Here is a 22345-nt window from a genome sequence, read left to right on the forward strand (position 1 = left end):
CGAGAGGCCCTCAACTGTCTATCTCATGGATGACACCTCAGCAGTAGCTCTCTGGGGGAAGGGATAAGGAGGGGTTTAAAGAATAATAGGAAAGAGTAGGGGTCCGGTTAGCAGAGTTCATGGACTGGGCAACGATCGGCAAGGGGCACGAGGACACCACGGAAAGGCGAATCTTGATCGGTCAGAGGTGCTCGGCTTGGCGGACGAAGCAACCGTCACGGCATGACGATCGGGGAGAGGCGGAGAAGATGGCATCGCGGACGACCCAACCGTTGCTCATGAAATCCCCGGAGCGAACCTTGATCCATAGAGACTATGGATGCAGCTTTGAAGAAGCTGTAGTCACTGCGTGTGCAACTTATGGTCCCGAATGCAAGTGTGTTTTTTTGGAGCGGTTGTTACGCTGACTGACGGTTAGGCCTAGCCCGTATAAGATCCCCAACGGAGAAATGCGCGCCTCGTCTTGCGTGAGGAGTGTTCTCAGAGCTTCCTTTCTTCTATACTGGAGAGATGGGCACGGGCACCCTGATGTCCGACGACTTTTCCTTGGATTTATGGATCTGTATAAACAACAGGCTTTTGTCATTTTTAAGGTAAGTTAATTTTCGTTGCGTTGTACGCTGTATTCGAGAACCACAAGAAATTGACTGTGTGCATCACGAATTACATGTGCGACATGTTTTAGCGGTTTAAATAAGCACCTGATTTTTAACCGTAATTGCCATTGTTATTTCATGCAATGCTTGAACATAGGTTTGCACTGCCACTATTTATAATTTGTTCATAGCGAAGTGTACCTGCGTCACAATTACTTCCTTTGCAGTGTATTTTGTTTCGTTACTCAGTTCTGTGATACTGTTCTGTCAACTTGCAATATATTATGGGAGCATCATTTCTGAAACTTGTTTTTTGTTGACTGTACACTGCTGCGCACTTAGTGCGTGTGAACAAACAGCTGTGCACGAACATTTGAGATAAACCTTTGCAGCCAGTGAGCCTAAAATAAGTTCATACTTCCTTACAGCTCGAGTCACCTCTCGATCACACAATAGCCTGCATACGAGCTTATTACAATATATATAAATACAGGCAGCTCTTCCCTCCACACATCCGTTTCCTGCTGTGAACAGTGGCCCCCGAGACTTGCGTGTTTTTCATGGTCGTTATTATAATTTCACTTGAGATATACTAAAAATATTGTCGCTGTACTTGTGCCTTCCGCATCATAACCTGCCGGCAGCTGCTCGTTTCCCTTCCCCCATTATGTGCAAGAAACAGTGTGCATATTCGGGGGAGGAAAAACAAAAAAAACTAGAAGCATGGGAATGGAAAGCGAGGTTCGTAAAGAAGGGGGGGGGGAGGGCATAAAGAAAGGAAACGGACATTAAAATACAGATTGTAGAAAGATTCTATTCCTACTTTTTAAAGCTTGCGTTGGTCGTTGAATAGCCCCTTTTGAAGAACAGATTTCAGGGACTTTTCTAAAGCAGGAATATAGAACCTCTTGAAATGTTATACTGGCCGGACATTAGCGGAGAAATGCGACTGATACAGCGGATGAACGGATTTTAAAAGCCTGTTGGAAGACGTTCGTTCTTCTTGGCCAATCCGCTCCGTAGTAGATTTATACCGCTTTTGTGCTAGTTGTTGAAGAGCCCATTGCCGGTTTGGGAATTTTAAAAGCGGACGCTAGTAACTTTAGCAAAGCAATGAAATCTGACCACATTCACCACGAAAGCGAAACCGAAACTCGGAAGAGCACTACTGCCATACTCTTCCCAGATGTGCTGAAGGACGAGAATCCTTATGTCAAGTATCGATCGACTTGGTTCTACTGGTTGCGAATGCCATTATAGTACACATAGCGCACATGCATTTACAAATGCAGAACTTAACTGCACTACAAGCGTTTTCGTGAAGAGTGACGTCATTTTGGTCGTTGGTTGGCTGTGCTCCTCTGCGCTTTGGTTTCAGTTTTGCCGAAGAATTTGGTAAAAGTTTATTAGACCGCAGTAATCACCAGAGTGTGCTTTTTGGAAATCTCAAAGCGGCAATGGGCTCTCCGTAGGAAGTACTTAATTGTACCGTTTGATACTAACGCCTCTCTTTACTAAATAAAATATAACTGTTTGACTTCTTTAGCTAGTGCTGTAATAGATCTTTCTTGCCGTCTGATGATGTCTGCCGCGAGATGAAAACACAATTATGAAGGCCGCGAGCAAAAATTCTATTTGCTAGTTTTGTGGACTTTTCTACACCATTTTTCAAACATGCTGAAAGAAAAGTTAGAGCAATTCTGCATGTTCACGAAATGACAAAGCTCTCTCGATACTAATAAGAACATTATGGCATACGAAGCCCAACTTTGTTTTGTGCGTAATGAAAGACGCATATTGTCGTTAAAATGCATTTAATTCATTCGAAAACTCAATTATCCCGTCATGGCTGGTATTGCCGCTCAGAATTATTCATTGGTCAAAACCTAGCACTTTGTAAAGGCACCGATGAATCGCACGTCATCATTCGTGAAAATGAGTGCGTTACGCAACTGTGTTGAGGAAGTCCAAGGTTCGAGGTTCATTTCCAGGCCTAATATGCCCCACCAACTGCAATGCTATGAAATGCAGAAGATAAGCATTCTGAGGGAGATATTTCCTCTATGCGGTCGCCTCACCACAATCGCAAAATCACAAGGTCACGCCACAGATATTCCTAAGTGCGTGCAAGGTGGCTACCGAGAATGGCTGCGGACCAACACCGATAAGATAGAATTTCAAATGCAGGACCGGTTGAGGTCCGTTCACAATAAAACACAGACGACTTGATTTCTCTGGCTGTTACAGATAACGATATGTCGAGATAGAGTTCTAACTCACATATAAAAAGAGGCAGTCAATGCAGTAGTTCCGTTATTCTTCCCTGAAGTCCCCCAAAGTTTATTGAGGCCCTCGTTGGGGCAAATGCATTAATTCCCAGTCGGCGAGCATCAATGCAAGTGGATTAAAGGAGCTGGTGCAGCGTTAGAAAATGTGGTCATGAGTTACCGAAATAATGAGAAAATATCAAGAAGGTTTGTGGAAAACTAGTACAACCATACGATTACTTGCTGAAGAATATATTTTCCTTTGGAGCAAAAAGGCCTTTTATTTATAAATGCCCCTTGTGTTTTCTGCGATACATGCCGTACGCGTGTCCCGTCTGGGTTATATTTGCAAGTGACGGCTACATCGAAGCGCCTGTCAGCATCGACGATCATGTATTCCAAGGGCGAGTGTCTCGCTGGCAGCAGTGCGTTTCTTCTGCTTGAACGAACGCGTATATATATACACGCGCCGGTGCTTCCTCCCGCGCAGGAAGCAGCCGCCGTCACTGGTGGGGAGGCCGCGCCCCTTAGACTGGGCCCCGCGGTCGACGCCGGCGCGCTTCCTGTGTTTCCTCAACCCGAGCTCTCGTAACGCAGCGCCCGTCATTACTGCCTTCATCCGCATGCCTTTACACGATACGTCGCTTCCATGCAGGGCTGTAATGTCAAGAACGGTCCACTCTTCTTGGCTGCAGACACCCTCGGTCGGCGAACTTACGGCGAATGATGCTAAAGCACCTGCCTCGCGACAGCCCCTCCTGCTAAGGTATTTGCCATTTTCACCATTTAAAATATGTTTTAAATGTGGTCACTGAGAACCTATGTTTGTTCGGCATCAAAAAGATTATCGCTCTCTGGAAATTGCGTGTCTCGCTTATGCAAACCTCATGACAAGCATCGTAAGCATACAGGATGTTTTTTTATTTTCGCCCAAAACATTGATGTTTACGTACCTCAATATGTAAATGTAGCATGCCACCATAAAACACGAAGCGCAACTTTTCAATTCGTGACTTGTTGAGTGGAGGAAAACATCTCTTGAAGTGCATCAGCAGAACACATATTTTCCCGGAAGAAGCGAGGGCTGCCAATTACGTTACCTCTGCTGAGTGAATGTTATTCCATAGTGACATGCCTTAGAATTCGCTTATGCGCGAATGTGTTAGCATTGTCCAATTGTTTTTGAAGCATACAGAAACAGCTGTAGTGATTTACACAAATATAGCGTGCTGTCGCATGATGCAACCTAACGGATTTGTTTACATAGTAAATAAATATTCTTCATGTTTCTTAATTGGTTGTGGACGATTTGTAGTCGTCGCTTTCGTTCGATTCTTTCTCACTCTTACGTTTACCCGATGAAGACAAGTTGTTCCCTTTCCATAACGTAGAAGATGGTAAACCCTACTCACGAGTGCTAAACGAATGGCACGCTGAACAGCATTGCTGTGAAAATTTGGCGTGTATGAATAACGAGCTGAAAATAATTTAATATTTCGTTCTGAACGTCCAAACAAATTTGTACGAAAGCGTACGGATAACCACGAAAGTTCGTAATACGCTTCTCAAGAATAAAGAAATTAAGTATGTGCCACTGGCACTGATATCTGGAGACCGGATTTCAGGCAAATGCCTATTTTGTTCCTTGCGCTCCTATCGTGCCACTTTGATATAAGAGCATGAATTATTGGCTGAGAGGGACCTTTATGCTCTTTTTATAGTGCCTATAAATGCCTATTTTTGGCGTTTGTGCCTAAATGCTTTTAAATGCTTCGAAACGGCTATTTTAAAATTTGGCACTTCTATGAACACTATTTAGCCTCAATTTTCGCTCGCCGGTATATTTTTAGACCGTCATTCCTGTTACTAGGAACAACTGCTCGGATCTATGTGGGGTTCAACTCGTCCTCTAGAGAAACAATCACTAGCAGCAGTGAAATGTCATTCGCCGCCGCGCTGACATGGCGTGAACGGTTCGCCAATGAGAAACCGCGGAGAGCCGTCAGCAGAAAAGAGCGAACAGCAAAAAGAAAAAAGAAAAATATGATGTGCACGCGGCTTTTGTTTTGTTTGCAATTTACTTTTTAGGTTGTTCACTCTAAGGGGAGAAATTAGCTCTACGCGATTCTACCCGGCCGATAGGAGGAATCCCTCCCTTCTGGTATTTTAGCGATCCGACTATCTGCTTTTGCTCTGCCCTTCTCAGTCATGCCGAGAAGACACCCAAGAGTGTGCAGATTGGACAGTGTACAGACATCCCCCATCCACTCTATGGGGTATGGGTAACCCCATAAATTAAACGGGAGGATCGCCGCCGCCATAGCTCAGTGGTAGAGCGTCGGACGCGTTATTCCAAGGTCGCAGGTTCGGTACTTGGCGGCGGCAAGTTGTCTTTTCGTCCACTTTATTTTCTTCACATTTATATCATAATTACTACAAATAACATCCCCTATACTTTGCTTTCCTATCCTGTCTGTTATATCTTATAAATGCTGTGTCTAGCAAAGGAAAACGAGCCCTTAAAAAAGCCCTTCTTTTGTTTGATTGGGAGTGGACACTTGATGCACCGTGCGGAACACGGGAGAGACCATGTTCTGCAAACCATGCGGGATAAAGCACAATTGCGCGGCTATGTTCAACTGCTGGTGTCTTTGTGCCGCCTTAAACAATAACATTTTCGTTTTAATGTCGTATATGGAGGTCGCGCACATTTTGGTTCCAAATTACTTGCATTTATGTAAAAATTTAATGTGCCTATATTTACGATATTGAAGGCCTAGAACGTCGTTTTGCCGGCCTATTTCTGGCGCCTAAAACAAGCTTTTTTATAGCCTAAAAATATGGCCTCTACTAAAAACGGTGTTAGAAAACGCCGCTTATAGGATTCTAATTGTCAAATATTCTTCTAAAAGTGGCTCGCATGACCTATGGGCTGTCTGACCACACGCATGACCTATCAAGCTGTCTGTCCAGACAGCCGAACATTCCGACGTGCTTGTCATTGGCAGTGGATGGATAGCTACTAGGCCATTCGGTCTGTCTTCCTCCTTTCTGTCGCGGCAATCGCGCGTCTGTTAGTGTGCACACTGGATATCTCAAGTCGCGACACGCGAATAGTCATACGCCGTGAAAATAGCAAGCTGTTGCATGAATAATTTAAAAACAAAATGCACGCAACAAGATCTGATGATATATTTACATAGGCATTGTAAAAAGTGAGAAACGCCGCCCCCAATAAACACAGCTAAACACTTTTAAAACAAAGAAAACCTTTATTTGCGCTTATTAAAAACAAATCCCCCACATCTGTCTGTGAATTCCTACAGGAAATACACGCTGACCCTCCGCTCAGAAACAAGGCCATGGCGATAAGGAATGCTAGAAGGTTATTATTACTGGCCCTGTTCTTGTCTACCACGTCATGTCCGGCCGATTCTCTTCCTTCGACGTGCCGCCCCGAGTACCAGAAACTGCCAGGTGGCCTGGTACACACCGCCTGCAAACCACCCAACGACAACTGCATCTTCGTCACTACTGGACTCAGCATGGCAGAAAAGGCCGAGGTGCTGAAGGCCCACAATGACCTTCGGTCCCAGGTGGCGCAAGGGCGACTTCCGGGGTTCCCCACCGCTAGAAACATGTACCGCATGGTAGGTTCCACCAGCGCGAAGCATTCTTTGTGGGATACCTCTGCTTAATTATTAATTAATTAATTTATTTATTTATGAATTTAATAATTAGTTTTTTATTTATTTATTTATTTATTCAAGACGGATTACAGGGCCCAACATGGCCTGGAGTAAGGCGGACAAACACAAAACAAACACAGTAAAAGCTCGTTAATTCGAACTCGGTTAATTCGAAATTACAGTTAATTCCAGCGACGCCCTAGTCCCGGCGCAGCCTTGTGCATTTCTATGGCAGAAAACTCCTAATAATTCGAACGCGTCGGCAGGCCCAACGGTTAATTCCAAGTGGGAGCCCCTGGTTTTCATCGCTCCTCGTTAGCCCAGCGTGATCACAACGTTTTGCAAAACCAAACGAAACCAAATTCAATGGAGATGCAAAACAACAAAACAGCAGCATTTCTCAGCAGATGAGCATTCGGACGCAGCGCAGGATCTCTTGGGCAAGCTGCAAACAGAGTCACGACTGAATAAACGCGCAGCAAATGCAAATACTGATTACTTTTAATTTTGATTGCGTTAACTCGGCCGGTTAACTCGGATTGCGTTAACTGACGCAGTGTGGCGTGATGTCCGTTCATTGTAGCACCCCCCGCTAATTTGAACTCCTCTTATTTTGAGCAATTTTATAGTCCCCTTTGATTTCAATTTACCGAGCTTTTACTGTATCAGGAAAGCGATAGATCAATAAATGCAGGACCATAAATTGCGAAGTATTGTACAGGGCACTAAATGAGAAATTATGCAGGGAAAATATTTCAAACAAAGAAACAGCATGAATTCTTCATTCTAAAAAGACAGGGCGTGCAAACACGGGCAAAAGAAAGAAGTCAGGACACCACAAACGCCGACTAACAACTAAGCGAGTAAAAGACAAGAAGCGGACCGATATTTGTTTCGCAAAACACCAACAAATTCACTGATTGCCGTACGAGTGTGGTGTATAAGGTCCCTTTCAGCTGCGGCCGCTTCTACGTAGGACAAACGGTCCGATGCATTAACCAGAGATTGTTGGAACATAAGAGATCGCTAACAGGAGGCTCACCTTCTAATCTATCTTTACATTGTCGAGATTGTAAGTGCACGCCAAAATTCGATGAATGCGCAGCGTTGCACCGTCATAGATATGAAAAACGCGCCTGATGATTGAAGCATGGCATATCGAGAATAGTGGTGGCGCATGCGTGAGCCAACCGTCGATTAACTCGCGTAAAGATGAAATCAAATGCCTTAATAGTTATCATCCACGTAGACCGCCACGCGTGCTGGATTGATAGGTTCGCCTGTTGCATGGGCATGCGCAGATAAGTTGTCGTGCCTTCTTTCTTTTCAGCCGCTGTGCGTCTCTTCAGTTGTTAGTCGGCGTTTGTGGTGTCCTGACTTCTTCCTTGTGTCCGTGTTTGCACGCCCTGTCTTTTTAGAATGAATACTTACCAAGTAGCACAGCTCTCTGTTATTCTATGAATTCTTCAAAGGTATACCACACTCAGTGATACGCCCAACACTAATCAATATTATCATCAGCATCGTTTATTTCACCTTCGAAGGCCCAAAGATTGTAAGAGGGGCAATTGGTTGATTAGTGGTCTTGAGAGACACTAGTAGCGTGCAGTGGGCTCCTCCCCCGTTGGGGCATTGGCAGAGCATGTGCTCTAAATTGGCTACTTCCCCGCGACGGGAGCACGAGCTGCTAGTGTATTTATCCGAATAAGTTTTGTGAAAAACATCCAAATTTGGGTACGAACCCGTCTATGGAAGTCCAAGTGTCATATCCTGGGCCCTGTGTTTTTCTGTGAGGGGGGGTAGGCCCTCCGTCCTAGGTATAAGTGCTGTGACACCTTATGTGTGTGGTGGGCTGTTCTCTGATATCCAACGCCATGGGCAGGGGAGAATCTCTGTGGACGTGGAACGTTAGACCTCGCGCCTTGGTGTGGGTGGGCGAAAATTGTAAAGGAAAAGTTCAGCAGCGGAGCTCTTTACGCTCGCAGAAAGTCCGTAGGCCGTGTACAAAAATTATCATCATAAACCGGCACGGGCTGTCTTTGTCTTCTTCATTTTCTTCTTCTTCGCCCGCAACACCTGAGCGATGTGTCCGGCGTGGGATGCAATGCTCTGAGGGGCGAGAGAACGAGCACAAAGAGAGAAAGAGAGAGAGAGAGACGGAGAGGAAGAAAGTGATAGGAAGAACGAGGAAGAGAAAGGGAACAAAGACTGAAAAATAGAGAGAAAGCGATAGAAAGGAACCGAAACAAAGATCAAGACAGAAAGAAAAATAAAGAAAGAAAGAGAAAGTAATAGAGCGAGAGCAAGATATAGAAGGAAAGGAAAAGAAAGAGAGAAATGCAAGAAAGCGAGAGCATACATAGATAAGGAAAAAAAATAGATGGAATCATACAAATAAAATCTATTGAATAAACAGATAAAAAAAGAGAAAGCGAAGGAAAGAAAAAAAAGAGAACAATAAAGAGCGACAAAGAAGGCCGCCAAGAACCGCTCATCGTTTAGGCGAACCACTAGTTCAAAGCTGCCTTAATTTTTAGATGCGTCAGTGAACACAATTACTGCATATGAAAATATAGACAGAAAACAGCGTACTGTAACGCAGTAAACTAATGAGCAATTAAATACAAACAAAATATCCTAACACTATTGCATGAGCAGCCGTCACTGCTAGAACTAATAGGAAGTTCAAATTTTATATTATATGTAACTGGTGTATGGTAATCATTTGTTTAACACAACGGGTAAACTTATTCCTATTTGTTTAGAAGCGCTAATTACCATATAATTTGCATCTTATTGCTAGTTGACATGAAAAGGGCAGTGGTCAAACTACAACAGTGTACGCTTTCATAAGTGTCGGCAAATTTCTATAAGCGCGAGTTACCGTGTCCATCGTTGCAAAGCATGGTAGCTAGAAATGCGAATAAAGTTGGTAATTAGGACAAATAATATTCAGCTGTTAACATCGTCCGAGTAACGTCGTCGCTTCACTGTTTGCATTACGTGTTATAGCGCAATTACCCGTACGCTCGCGCTTTTTACGTTACGTTTAAGTGGCAATAATTTACAGCGATAGGTAGCGAGGTACTGGAGGTAGTAAAAAATATGTCCATTTAGGACAGGTAGTTAGCGCAGTGTCGAACAGTCAGACTGCTGTAACTAGAAGAATAAGAACGAGGTGGAGCACATTCGGCAGGCATTCTCAAATTACGAATGGTAGTTTACCACTATACCTGAAGAGGAAGGTATATAACAGCTGCAGCTTACCGCTACTAATCTATGGAGCAGAAACCTAGAGACTTACAAGGAGGCTTGAACTTAAATTGAGGACGACACAGCGATCAATGGAAATGAAGATGACAGCTGTCGCCGTAAGGGGCAAGAAGAAAGCAGAGTGGCTCATGGAGCGAACAGACGTTGAGGGCATCTTAGTTGAAATCAAGAAGAAATGAACATAGGCAGGGCATGTAGTACGTAAACAAGATAACTGTTGGTCATTAAGAGTAATAGAGTCGATTCTAAGGGAAGACAAACGCGCGAGGGGAAGACAGCAGTTAGGTGGGTAGATGACATTAAGAGGTTCGAGGGTATAACGTGGTCGCAGCAAGCACCGGACCGGGTTGACTGGCGAACATGAGAGACATTTGCCCTACAGTAGGCGTAATCAGGCTGATGATGGTTATGAATATACTGAATCACTTCATGATGTTTTCACGTTTGGTAGGCTTTAACTGCAGGAATGCGTCAGTTGGCGCCACCAACGAGGCAGTGTATGCAACGCCCGAATGCTCCTTGCTTCTCTGGTACACTACCACTTTCGACAGTCGAGCTTCTGGCGCCACACATGCAACTCTTTTAAATGAACACATAGGACAATATTCAGAGCCATTCACAAAGAGAATTCACATAGGGAATTTGCGCACAAAGTGACAACAGCTCCTTAAAGACAACGCCACGATCAACTTAGCTAACTTAAGTAGATTGATTCGCTATTATTCAGAAGCGGAAATATTTCGCAGTTGGCAGCTTCAGTCTCAGTTCGTGAACTGGCCGTATCAGTGTTCTTTGCAGCTTTTGACCGAAGCATTTTAAAACGAAGCAGAAACATTGGCACTAACACGAATTTCAATACTGCTTTTGCCTTGTACCTATTGAGTACAGGCCAGGACACAGCACAGAAAAGCGCAAACAGGATGCCGAGCCTTTCCTGCTTTTTTTGTGCCCTGCAAACAGCGTAACGCAAGAGCAATATGCATTTCTAACTAAGCCAAGAAACAACAGTTTTTCAAGCAATTAGATGCACGTATATTAACGCTTGTATATGTGCTTGTCCCATCAAACGTATTTTATGCACATACCAATGTTGCATTACGGCATCGGCGAAGACGACGCTAAGAATGCCCAAGCTGACATACAGTTTTAAACTACTGCGCTTCTCTTTGCACAATGTCACTGCGTGATTTTGTATTGCACTTCTTATTCTGTCACCAGCAAGAATGAACACTTTTATTGTATTTAGAATTGGGTGGTTGGACACAATATACAGGAGAACACTTTTTTTCAGCGCAGAAATGGGATGACGACCTAGCACAGGTGGCCCAGGCGTTCACCAATTTGTGCGATGACAGGCACGACAAAGAAGCGCAGCGAAAAACATGTAAGTTGCAAAATCTTGACGTACTTCGAGTGACTATTAAAAAATGTGGAGTGCAGGTCTTTTGTTTATGCTCGTTAACACACTGAAGTACTTCTTCGGCAGCGACGAGCAGGGAAAGCTTCACAAAAAAATAGTTAATGAATAGCCAAATTGCGATTAGATGCAGTAGTTCTCAGGAATGTGCTAATTATTACATTTTTAACTAAGTGACGGGAAGCCCTCAAGCCTAAATCATGTAGCCTATATAAAATTTCAAATCGTGTGTTTGATGATTATGTACCTTCAGTAACTTATTGGAATTAATATGAGACGGTAGACGACATCAAAGTTGGCTATTCCAGAGTCCAAATATCAAAACAGAAGAGAACTACCTACCAAACACAGTTACGCAAGGAATGTATCCGCGTGTAAAAACACCAAAATATCTGTTCAGTACGTACAGAAAGGTAAAAAAAAACAAGAAAGTAAACATTTGACATTTCCTAGTCTCCTGTATGATATTTCGGCGAAATCAAAGCACATATAAATCCGAGAATCACCGCCGTAAATGACGGATAAGAAAATGGTAGGTGTGGCAGGAAAACAGATATACTACGACGCAATGTGGATAATTTTCAGCGCGCACAAAACAAAGACGTAATGGAAGGATACATACGAGCGCTCGTATACATGTCCTCTCTTAAATATATGTTGTGTACACGCTGAAATGTATGCATAATCAATTCTTACCAACTCGCCCAGTTTTCATCACTTTTATTACGATGACATAGATATAAAAGTTGACTACATAGGCAAGTGTATGATTTCTTTATGTATTCACAGATCACAGAAACGCGATGAAACGCCAACATCTACAATGGACACACTAGCCTCCACTTGCTAAATTTGGCAAGTTGAAGCTCCGTATTCGATTTAAAAGCGAGCAAAAACATGCAAATTGTGGAGAGAGGTTCCTTCGCACTTCGGCTTGCTACTGAAAACAAAGGTTGCTTTTAGTCGACAGGCCACGTTTCTTTTCTTTTTTATGCCAAATTGCATTTTCATTCATGCGTCTATTCCCCACATTTATTTCGCTGCTGTCTACAAGTATGAACCTATCATCACGGCCAAATCAAGCTCTTCAGTAACACATCTCTACTTCCGAATAACAAAATTACATTTCTCAGCTGGTTAGGTTTCAAATTTCGCGGTCCAAATTCCATTATCTCATAATTCTTAGCTGCTGCGCTCTGTTTTTAGAGCTGCAAATTTTTCGCGGGAGAGATGAAAGGCTTGTGACAACAGAGAAGTTTACATTCTGACTCTGTGAAGCCTACGTGATAATAAATGTTTATTTAAATTCTAAACTGCGTTACCTTAGCTGAAAGCCGAACAGTGAATCGACAAAGTTTAAATATCTTTGAAAACAGTATGAAATACGCAAGAGGGAGTTTCTTGGAGAAATAATAAGCAACTGAAAACAGAGTACTACTACGGCATAGATTTATGTTGATGGTGATATGGACGTGCTTGGCAACGACGCTAGTTTATCTTTGAAACTTTCATGTGACAACTCTACTCGTTATTCGTGTCGTTTCTTTTTATGAATCGATCACGTATTCTGACGTGGAAGGTTCCTGACAAGAACATATATGCGTTCATGTGGTGTTTTTTTGTTTTTTGTATGTGAGTACGGTACACGAAACTCATATTGATTACCTGATTATTTCGCCGTATCCACTCGAATGTTCTTGCGACAATGCAGCAAAGTTTCCCGAAAGGGGTCAAACATCGCCTGGAATTACGAGCCGACGCAGACGCAAGTCGTCGACAGCGCCGGCCGCGTGAAGGACTGGTTCTCGGAATACAAGGACTTCAGTGCGGCCTACGTCGATCCTTTCCACGTTAATCCTGGCCCCGTGGTGACTCACTTCACGCAGGTGAGAGATGTGATTTCTGCATTTGCGATCAATTTACGCCGTTTTCATATGTCTAAACCAAAGTGGCTGAACGGTCAACATTTCACTCGGATGGTAGTTTGGTCGCTGTACATTTGTGTACCCCGTGTACTTGTCATTCAGTAAGTTCACAAGTGCCTTAAGCTGGAAGTGCGTTGAATAACAAAAAATTTACCTTGTTGCAAGAAATTACAAAGATACAAAACGAATCAGGAAGTTTCAAGTAAATAAGGTACAGCCAGATAGAATCGTGGTCCTTGGAAATGAATGGGTAATACCTTTCTCCTGCAAGGAATAAAAGGAAGCTCATTGTCACGAAGAAAAATGATGACGCCGATTATGTTCGTGTTCTTAAATCAGTTGAAACTGCAAATGTTTTGTCGGAGGATAACCATCCGGCCGAATTTGCAGATAATTGTTATATTTCAGGATCGCAAGATATGAACGTTATTAAAACAACAAATATTTCGACTGGCTTTCGTCTCTCTTAGCTTGATATAAGAGATGCCTATAACTCCGAGCCATAAGTTAACCGCTGGGCTCACAGGCGCCCTGGTTCGTATATCTCATGTCCGTAGTCGTCTTCGCGCCTTTCGCGTCGGAACATGCTAGACCAACACGTACAGTAGTCCACTCTAACGTACACGGGCATAGGGTTCCCACATACATGCCTGCAATAGGCTACCCAGCAAGGTCATTGACACCTGGCCATCCCCCCTTGCTGCGTAGCAGAACTCATCTATTTACGTCTGTGATAAAACCAAGTGCACGTACTCTGCTGCACAGACGAAAGATCTCTCACTTCCGCTTAAAATAAAGTAAGACGTCATTCTAAAGCTGCCTTCGCCATCGAAGAAGCATTTTTCTTTGGTCAGAGAAGTCACAAAGTCGGAGGAGTCACTCTCAGGCATAACCAAAGATTTCTCCGTGGCGACATCGCATAGGGCACGAACGTGTTACTTAATACAGTAGCAACACATACAAGTGCCTCAAAAGTACGCTCGCACAACGTGCTAGCTCTCTGCAAAATTTTGCGTCTCGAGGCAGTGTTTTACGATAGGGCGTCAAGAATGCATTACACTCTATTTTTCCAATCCTCCATACAAGCAATGAACACTAAGAAAAAAACGCGTAGCAAATCTTTTCTCTTCACTTCCAGCCACACAGCAAATCCAAACAGCAATTCGAAACAGCAATGTTCAAGCTAAGGCAACGAATTCTTTAAAATACACAGGTATTCACCACTGCCACGCGCAATGACCTCCACAATATATTTTTCTACAGTGTGCACGTGTTTGCTTCTTACATAATCGGTGCTGAAAATCGTGTGCATTACCTTGTCGAAAAGTTTGGAATTTCAGTATACAACACCTATGGTGCTATGCGAAAATGGCTTGTAATGTCTGTGTAATGTATTGTGTAGTGTTACATGCATGCTCTAGATTCAACTCAGTTTGATATGTCACTTGGGAAGCGCGGTAGCCTTCAAGTATAGCCATTTCGGCATGTGAGCATTACCAATGACGAGTTCCGGTTCAATGAGTAGCGTCTTGAATTCGCCACTGCCGCAGAAGCAGCTTTCGATATTTTATGCGTTTGAAAGCCATGGCCCACGGAAAAATTATCAATAATAAATATATATATACATAAAAACTATGCTCCATATTTAGTATTTATATTCGGTGTTTGGCATTGGCTAGACCAGTGCAGGGCATGTCAGTAACATTCTCTATATAGAAATGTGGAGTCTTGAAATTGCTGAACAGAATGAACGTGAAAACCTAAATGGGCTTGCAGTTTACGGTGTAGAGAATGCAAATATTCTACACAAGTTACTTTGTTCGTTATGAAGCTGGCCATTCGGGACAGCTTTCCACTGTCTAGACGTCACCAATCGCTTAAAAATGTTTCTCTAACACGACGAAAAGAATTTGCTTTTTTTGGTTTTCAGGTACCATGGGCAGACACAGGTTACATTGGATGTGGTTATACGCATTACAAGCTTCGAAACGACGATAACCAGGCTCCCTATAAGAAGCTCTTCGTATGCAACTACGCCCCAGGGTAAGTGACGATCCTGTCGGCATAATTTGAGTTATACCAGTGATTTATAAATATAATGTCATTTTCATATGTCACTCAGTAATCTTCAATGTAGTACGCGTTTGGGAGCGCCATTGGAGAGATTATTCAATTTTTTCGGCTACGAGTCTCTATGAGAATGCCTGGTGTGTTAGGCCATAAAATCACGCCTGAAGGAAAAGCTCATTTTTGTTCAAAACGTATAATGACCAGCGATTGACACGTGAGGCTAAGGTCACATTGTTAGCACAAAAAATATTTTTTTTTAAATTAAGATAATGATCTCGTTGCCACTTTGCCCATTCTACTGCACTGACACGGCCGCTTGTTATGAACGAATCGCTTGCTCGACCATTTGTTTGCAGTGGTAATGTCATCGGCAGATCTATGTACAAGCTAGGAGCAGTTTGCAGTGCGTGTCCAGCGGGAACAGTGTGCGACGCAGCCGCCGGCTTTGCGTAAGTCATTTTTTACTCACGCGGTATTAATTTGATGCAATCGTCAGCCGTCTAAGGCCTCTTGATAGAAAAATGAGCCTGCTCTCAATAATCCAACAAAGTCATGTTATTTATTCCTATGACAGTGTGGTCGGACACTCATTTTACATGTCTGATATTGTCCAGTGAGCGCGGAGCCTGTTCCATAAATTAGGTGCTACTAACACGAATATATTAAGTTATTATGAACTTGTTCTGAAGACGTGTCTCCTTATTTAGCATTGCGCAAGCAAAAAATACAGGACGGGTCGTCGCGTTATTACTTAGCAGCAGTTCTTTGGTTGTTCACAAGCAAGTTACTGCGTTAGTTCGTGCGAATCAGTACTCTGTTAATTAGGGCGCATTATTTCCCTGTCGTTATTATTTCTGTACTTTATGGCGCTCGTAATACGGTAGTCTCTTTATCACGATGTCCATGTGTATCCAAACGTGCTATTTTATGGTGATGTTTGCATTTCTTAGCGCAATAAGCAGCAGTCCTAAGTGCTGCATAATGACAGATCCACGTCCGCGTATCACCTGGCGACGGACTGCCTATCTATCTATCTATCTATCTATCTATCTATCTATCTATCTATCTATCTATCTATCTATCTATCTATCTATCTATCTATCTATCTATCTATCTATCTATCTATCTATCTATCTATCTATCTATCTATCTATCTATCTATCTATCTATCTATCTATCTATCTAGCAGCCTACGTCTGGTGATCTCGTGATCACCTCCTTAATTTGGTTGTGACCGAAATTGGCATGGGGGTTAAGAGAATTTGACGAATATGACTGTCTGGCCATCACATGAATAACGCGAAAATATTGTGTCCTGCGTCGTGAAAACCTTTCCTCCAGAAACGTGTGGCACATACCCGTTTAACGCGGGCCGCGGTGTACGTTATGCAACACAGGTGATTGGCAGTTTATATCTACCCAGGAACGGCGAGAAGACACATTGGTAATTTAATTGCGATAGCGTTAAGAAAACCGGCATCGGCAGCGTTGGCCCGACGAATGCACGGATTAAAAATAAGGATCCCAGCAGGAATTGAACCAAAGCATTCTGCGTGGTAGTCAGGTATTCTATCACAGACCCAGGCCTGCAGATCTAGAAACTGCTTTGGAAAAAGACCCCATGGAGGCGTAATGTCTGTGCAGTGTCAATTGTTGTTGTGGTGCTCGCTATATCTGATCTCATAACAAAGCAATGCACACTAGATGTGTACTCCTATCATCCTATGATACAGGTGTGATGTCCGGTTAACGTCAGTTGTGGTTCCATGGTTGGCTCCCCTTTTATAGCAGTATAATAAACATTACATTTGTATTCTCCTGACTCAGCAAGCTAAATTGAAGCGTCACTTGACCCCGAATGAATACGCTAACGAACGTTACGCATGATATTCACATCATCGCACCGTAAAGTGCACTTTGTCTCGACAATATTGACGCATGTGCTCTATGTGAATGCTGATGTTACGTCACACCATTATTACTCTTTAAACGCCAGTGTTGTCGACATGCCTCGTAAGCTCTAGATGTGCACACAACTACTACACAGTGACAAGAAACACGTCGATCTACCTGGTAATGCTTGGGTAAAGGCAATAATGCAGCATAGAACTACTCGCTGACTGCGTCGCGTGATACCGATTCCCACAAGGCATGGATCTGCCAAATTATTTTTTCATCGATTGTTCGGCACTCCTTATTTTCCGCCAAGCATACTCTAAATATAGAAAAACATGAACGTACACAATGATTGTGTCAATACGCGCTACTTAATGGTCATATTTTAGCCTTCTTACTTGAGTGTTCCGATGAACCGCTCCTGAGCACGCACGCAGAGTGAGCTTAAAAATCCATCATTTTGGGACACGTGAATGCGGCACATCTTGATGGGTTGGCTGACTGCTGCATCTAAAATTATGTGGGATTGCGGAGCAGCCATTCATTTTCCCGTGATATATTCGGTGGTTTTAGAAAAGTGCTGTGTTTACGTTCGGCCTGTATCTCCTTCACCGAGAATGCGTAAAACATCAAATATAGAGAAGAGTCACGAGGCGTGCGTTACTTTTACCAGCTCGAAAAGCACCGTGCACATTTGTACATGCTTCCCGAGTTGGCACCTATACCACTCATTTACTTTCATCGTGATCTGTTTTTCTGCGAGTAATCATTTTGTTTAATACACTATCAAGCTCGGCTAGTCGTTCAACGTTTCGCATTTAGGAACCCACGCTAAAAACTATAATTCTTGCTTCATTAGAGTAGATAAAACCTGTCAGAAAATTGGCGCCAGTGTATTTCGCCTGTGATTTTTTATTTGAGTATATAATTGGAGATGATTGCTAGAAAATAATATATTTAAATTAAACTCTAACTTCGAATAACTCCTGAGAACTGCACAAATCAACATATCACCACTTTCTCTTTTCTTGCAATGGAAAATTGAGTGCCTTGGAATAAAGTTTTGCAAGTTTGACCCATTTACAGACAGTGCATCGTCATTTGCGCCTAAAGGGGCTATATGAGATTAAAACAGGGGTAACTACTACAAAAAACACCGCGTCTGCTGTTAAAACCCTATTTTTATTCGGTGATATGGCATGTCAATAATGTCATGGGCCAGTCATACGTTTTGCTTTACAATACTTTATACAGAGATTTGATGAATACAAATTCATTTGCCAAAGCCTTTCTCTCGCACAGTCAATTGCCCCTTTCAGTCATGCGGAATGTATTGCTGCTAAATATGCTTCGAGGTTTTATATTAAAGATTGTCAGTCCTTTTGTACGCTCAGTACCTACAAGATGAATAACATTACAGACGGAAGACGAAGCCAGCTATAAGAAAACACTGGTAAAACGACCACATGAAAATATCACCACAGCGACACCTATAACCAAGGTACGTTGTGACACACACAGAAAAAGCAAAATACTTCATGAATCACTCATTGAACCGCTGTAAAGAAAACCTGCTGCCTTTTCACCCATGTACTGAAAGACGTAGTGCAGTTTAGGCAGGTAAACATAAAGGAATACGTGTAGTCAACTGAGTGCTAAGAGACAGTGAACAACCAATTGCAATAGAAGCTTCCGAAAAATAATTTGCTGTTTGCAAAAGAGAATTCCTGTACTTGTTTGGTGCAGGCCTTCATATAAAGTCGCGTAAGAGTGTTCTATCATTTTTAAATCCGTGGATGGGGATCTACAGTGACAGAGGAACTGCACACGTGCGTTTTTGTTCAGTCCTATCATTCATAAAAAAGACGTACTGAGACCAGTTTCTCGAAAAAGTGTTAGAATGGACGAAGCACCGAGACCACCTACTGCAATGCATATGTAAAATTCCGAAATACTGTTATGGGAAAACCTCTGGAGCGATTAGACACAAGGTTGTTACATTTTATAAAGTTATATTGCAGTTATATTAGTACGCATTTGCCTTGAGGAACTGACCATTTTTATCTTAAAATTCCCGAATATCGGTGCCTTGACTGCATAGAAACGCTAACCACACGTACTGATAACATTACAAAAACTGTAGCTGTTAGAGCACCCAGAAACTACAATTTCATATCCTCAGTGTGAACCAGTGGCGTAGCCAGGGAGTAGCACACCGGTCCATTGCCCCCACCCCCCCTTTCCGCAATTTTTTTCCATGGCATACAGAGCAAAAAATGACCACATGTGCCTGCCGGCCCACACTTCAGATCAAGGAGCACCCCCCCCCCCCCCCCCAAAAAAAAAAAATTCTGCCTGCGCCCATGGTCTGATTCCGCGCGAAATTATGACATCCTTATCAGGATGCTCCGAAGGCCTGATTGGCAATGTTTTCCGCTCTGCGCGTTCAGTCGAATGAAGTTCACCAATTTTGTGCGTAGTTAGAACACTGTTTATTTCGTAAGTTGATTTTGGTAACATTTGTAGTTTCAAATTTATATAAAGCCAGCAGCTCATTTAAGGTACCCGCTTTCTGTAGTCACTGTATTATCACTTTTTGTGCAAGAAACGCCCTCCTAGGTTACAGGTCACGCGTACTGAGTGGCACTGGGCTGCCTAGGCAGGCAAATCTGCCCATAAATGACTTTCACGATATAGTCAGCATGTTCACGATTAATGTTATTACAGACGGAAAATACCACGTACAAAGAAACACAAGAGCCACGCCAACATACAAATATGACCACAGTGGAGCCAATAACCAAGGTACGTGGAAAGAAAAAAACAAAAACAAGAAAAAGCAAAAACAAAATATGTAATGAGATCGTTCATCGTAATACTTATTCTAGTAGCTAGTACCTGCGCGTGGTGAATTTGAGCAGCCCAATTTTTTGTTTCTAATTCTATTTGGAAATTGGAAATACAGATGACATGACATGACATGACATGACAAGAACTTTATTGGAGACCTGAGGAACTCGAATCTGGGGAGCCGGAGTCCACCAGATCAAGTTGGTCGCTCCGCCCACGATGGGACTGGAAGTCCAAGTTCCGTCGCGATGTCGTGGGCCCTCTGGACGGCCTGGAGTTGGGTGTGGAGATCACTACTCTTCAGGGATTCCTCCCATTGATCCTTCGAGAAGGGTGGAGAGGCAGTAAGGGTTGGGCACAGCCAGAGCATGTGGTCGAAAGAGCATGAGTCATGGCCGCATTTGGGGCATGACTGTAAGTGGTCGGGGTCTATCCTATTAAGGGACCGAGGAGTGGGATCCGTACGGGTTTGGAGAAGTCTGAATGTGGTAGCCTGAGGCTTGGTTAGTTTTTGGGTGGGGTAGTGGAAATTTTTTCCTGGTCAGGTGGTAGTGGGAGGTAATTTCGTGAAAAGTACATAGTGAATCTTTATGGACGTCGACCTCGTTACGAGCCTGGCTATCCGTGGCAGCGCGGTATACGTGAAATCGCGCGCTAACCGATGAGCCTGCTCGTTAGGATTACATCCGAGCGGGTTAACTAAGCCATCGAGATGAGCTGGGAACCACGTGATGTGGTACCAGGGGCGTAGCCACAAATTTTTTTCGGGGAGGGTTCAACCATACTTTATGTATGTTCGTGCGTGCACTTGTATGTGTGCGTGCCTATATACGCAAGCAAAATTGAAAAATTTCGGGGGGGGGGTTTGAACCCCCCCCAACCCCCCCCCCCCCCTTGGCTACGCTCCTGTGTGGTACCCCCCTTCGCTGTTCTCCCGCGTTCGTTGCAGTGCTTTGTTCACGATATTGTTCGCCTGTTCAGACACGAGGGCGCTCGAGAAGGATCTAACTGCCGTGCGCGAGTCCGAGAATACAACAGCAGGATCCTTTGCTCTGTGAAAAGCCAGAGCGATCGCCGCTTCCTCCGCCACGTGGGCAGTCTTAGTATAAACAGAGGCTGCATTAAGCATGTTGCCTCCCGCGTCAACGACCGAAATAGCAAACTTATCTCCACCGTCATATCTGGCAGCATCGACAAATACAGCCCCTCAGATTTTAAAGTTGACAAAACAGAGAAAAGGTTTTGGGCGGAATGATATCCCACATTTATCTGAGCAGTGCGGCAGAAACAATCTCTTAAAAAGCCTCGTGGCAATAGATTACAGAGGAAAAATGTGTGACGCTACGGAACACTATCCGATGAACAGAAAGGAAAGAAACAGAACTTTGCAGCAAAATATGGAACTAAGTGCTTTGATTAGACGAGCGCGGTCGCGCGCGCCCTTTCTTTCCAAGGATTAGACGACGGCCCATAGGGAATACAAGCTCAAGTTTGGGGGCAATGCTTGCGCGGCTGAGCTATGCGTTACTGGGGGCAGACGTTGCCCGCGAAGGCGGTTTATCGCTGGAGTCGCGAGCGGCGGCGGCAAGGACACGTGCGCGCATGCGTTCCTCATTCGGCCCAGAGCAGTGCTAGTCAGCAATAGTTCCGTTGTGACGCACCACAGATGCAATCCGAGAGCTCTGCGCGTGCGCGAAAACAGCGGGGGCGGCAGTGTTGTGGCCGTGGATGCCCCCAGTTACGTTAAGAGCAGTGGCGCCGCTCGACGTTGCTTTGCAAGCCTATACATTCCTACGTTTAGTGTCCTCACGGCACAATTTGAATTGAAGCGATCGACAGCACAATGGTGCTTCGCTCGCTGCAGCGCCTGAGTTGTGATGAGTTTGTCGGGCTTATGCGGTGAAGGAGTTAGCTGCTATCCTTAGTTCGTACAGCACTGCAACGTGTTGCTACCGCATTCACTGCTTCGCCCTTTCGATGAAAGTGCAACATATCCACATTTTCGCCATTCACTAAGCGCTGGATGCGCACGGCGGGACATAGGTTTCTCACTCCGGCGCCTTTCAGCTCCGCAATGTGCAGAAGTGCGGAGTTTCTTGGAAGCCGCTGTTTTACAAAGTCAGTTTCTTAACCACAGTGACCCCAATTGACGGTGTTCGTTACTCCTCGTGACCAAGTACTCCGCTGTATCGCGCTTAGACGACGCCACTATTGCTGTGAATATAACGAAGAGTATATTGTTATTATCAGCGCCCCTCACCGTCATCATCATAATTTGCCACCACTGCACCGCGCCTCTCGTGAAGCTGATGCCAGGAGCTCGACGCACCAAGCAAACGTGCTCACGGTCTCGGCCAAGCCG

At 43.9% G+C, this 22345-nt stretch overlaps 1 long non-coding RNA gene across 1 annotated transcript; it reads left to right on the plus strand.

Annotated features, from left to right (window-relative positions):
• Window positions 1-18553: 18553 nt before the first annotated feature.
• Window positions 18554-20247, plus strand: LOC125757505 (uncharacterized). Its single transcript, XR_007415277.1, has 3 exons — window positions 18554-18634; window positions 19861-19938; window positions 20099-20247. It is a non-coding gene; the product is annotated as an uncharacterized LOC125757505 (long non-coding RNA).
• Window positions 20248-22345: the final 2098 nt, after the last annotated feature.

This window comes from Rhipicephalus sanguineus, chromosome 2, assembly GCF_013339695.2.
Source record: "Rhipicephalus sanguineus isolate Rsan-2018 chromosome 2, BIME_Rsan_1.4, whole genome shotgun sequence".
Classification (NCBI taxonomy): domain Eukaryota; kingdom Metazoa; phylum Arthropoda; class Arachnida; order Ixodida; family Ixodidae; genus Rhipicephalus; species Rhipicephalus sanguineus.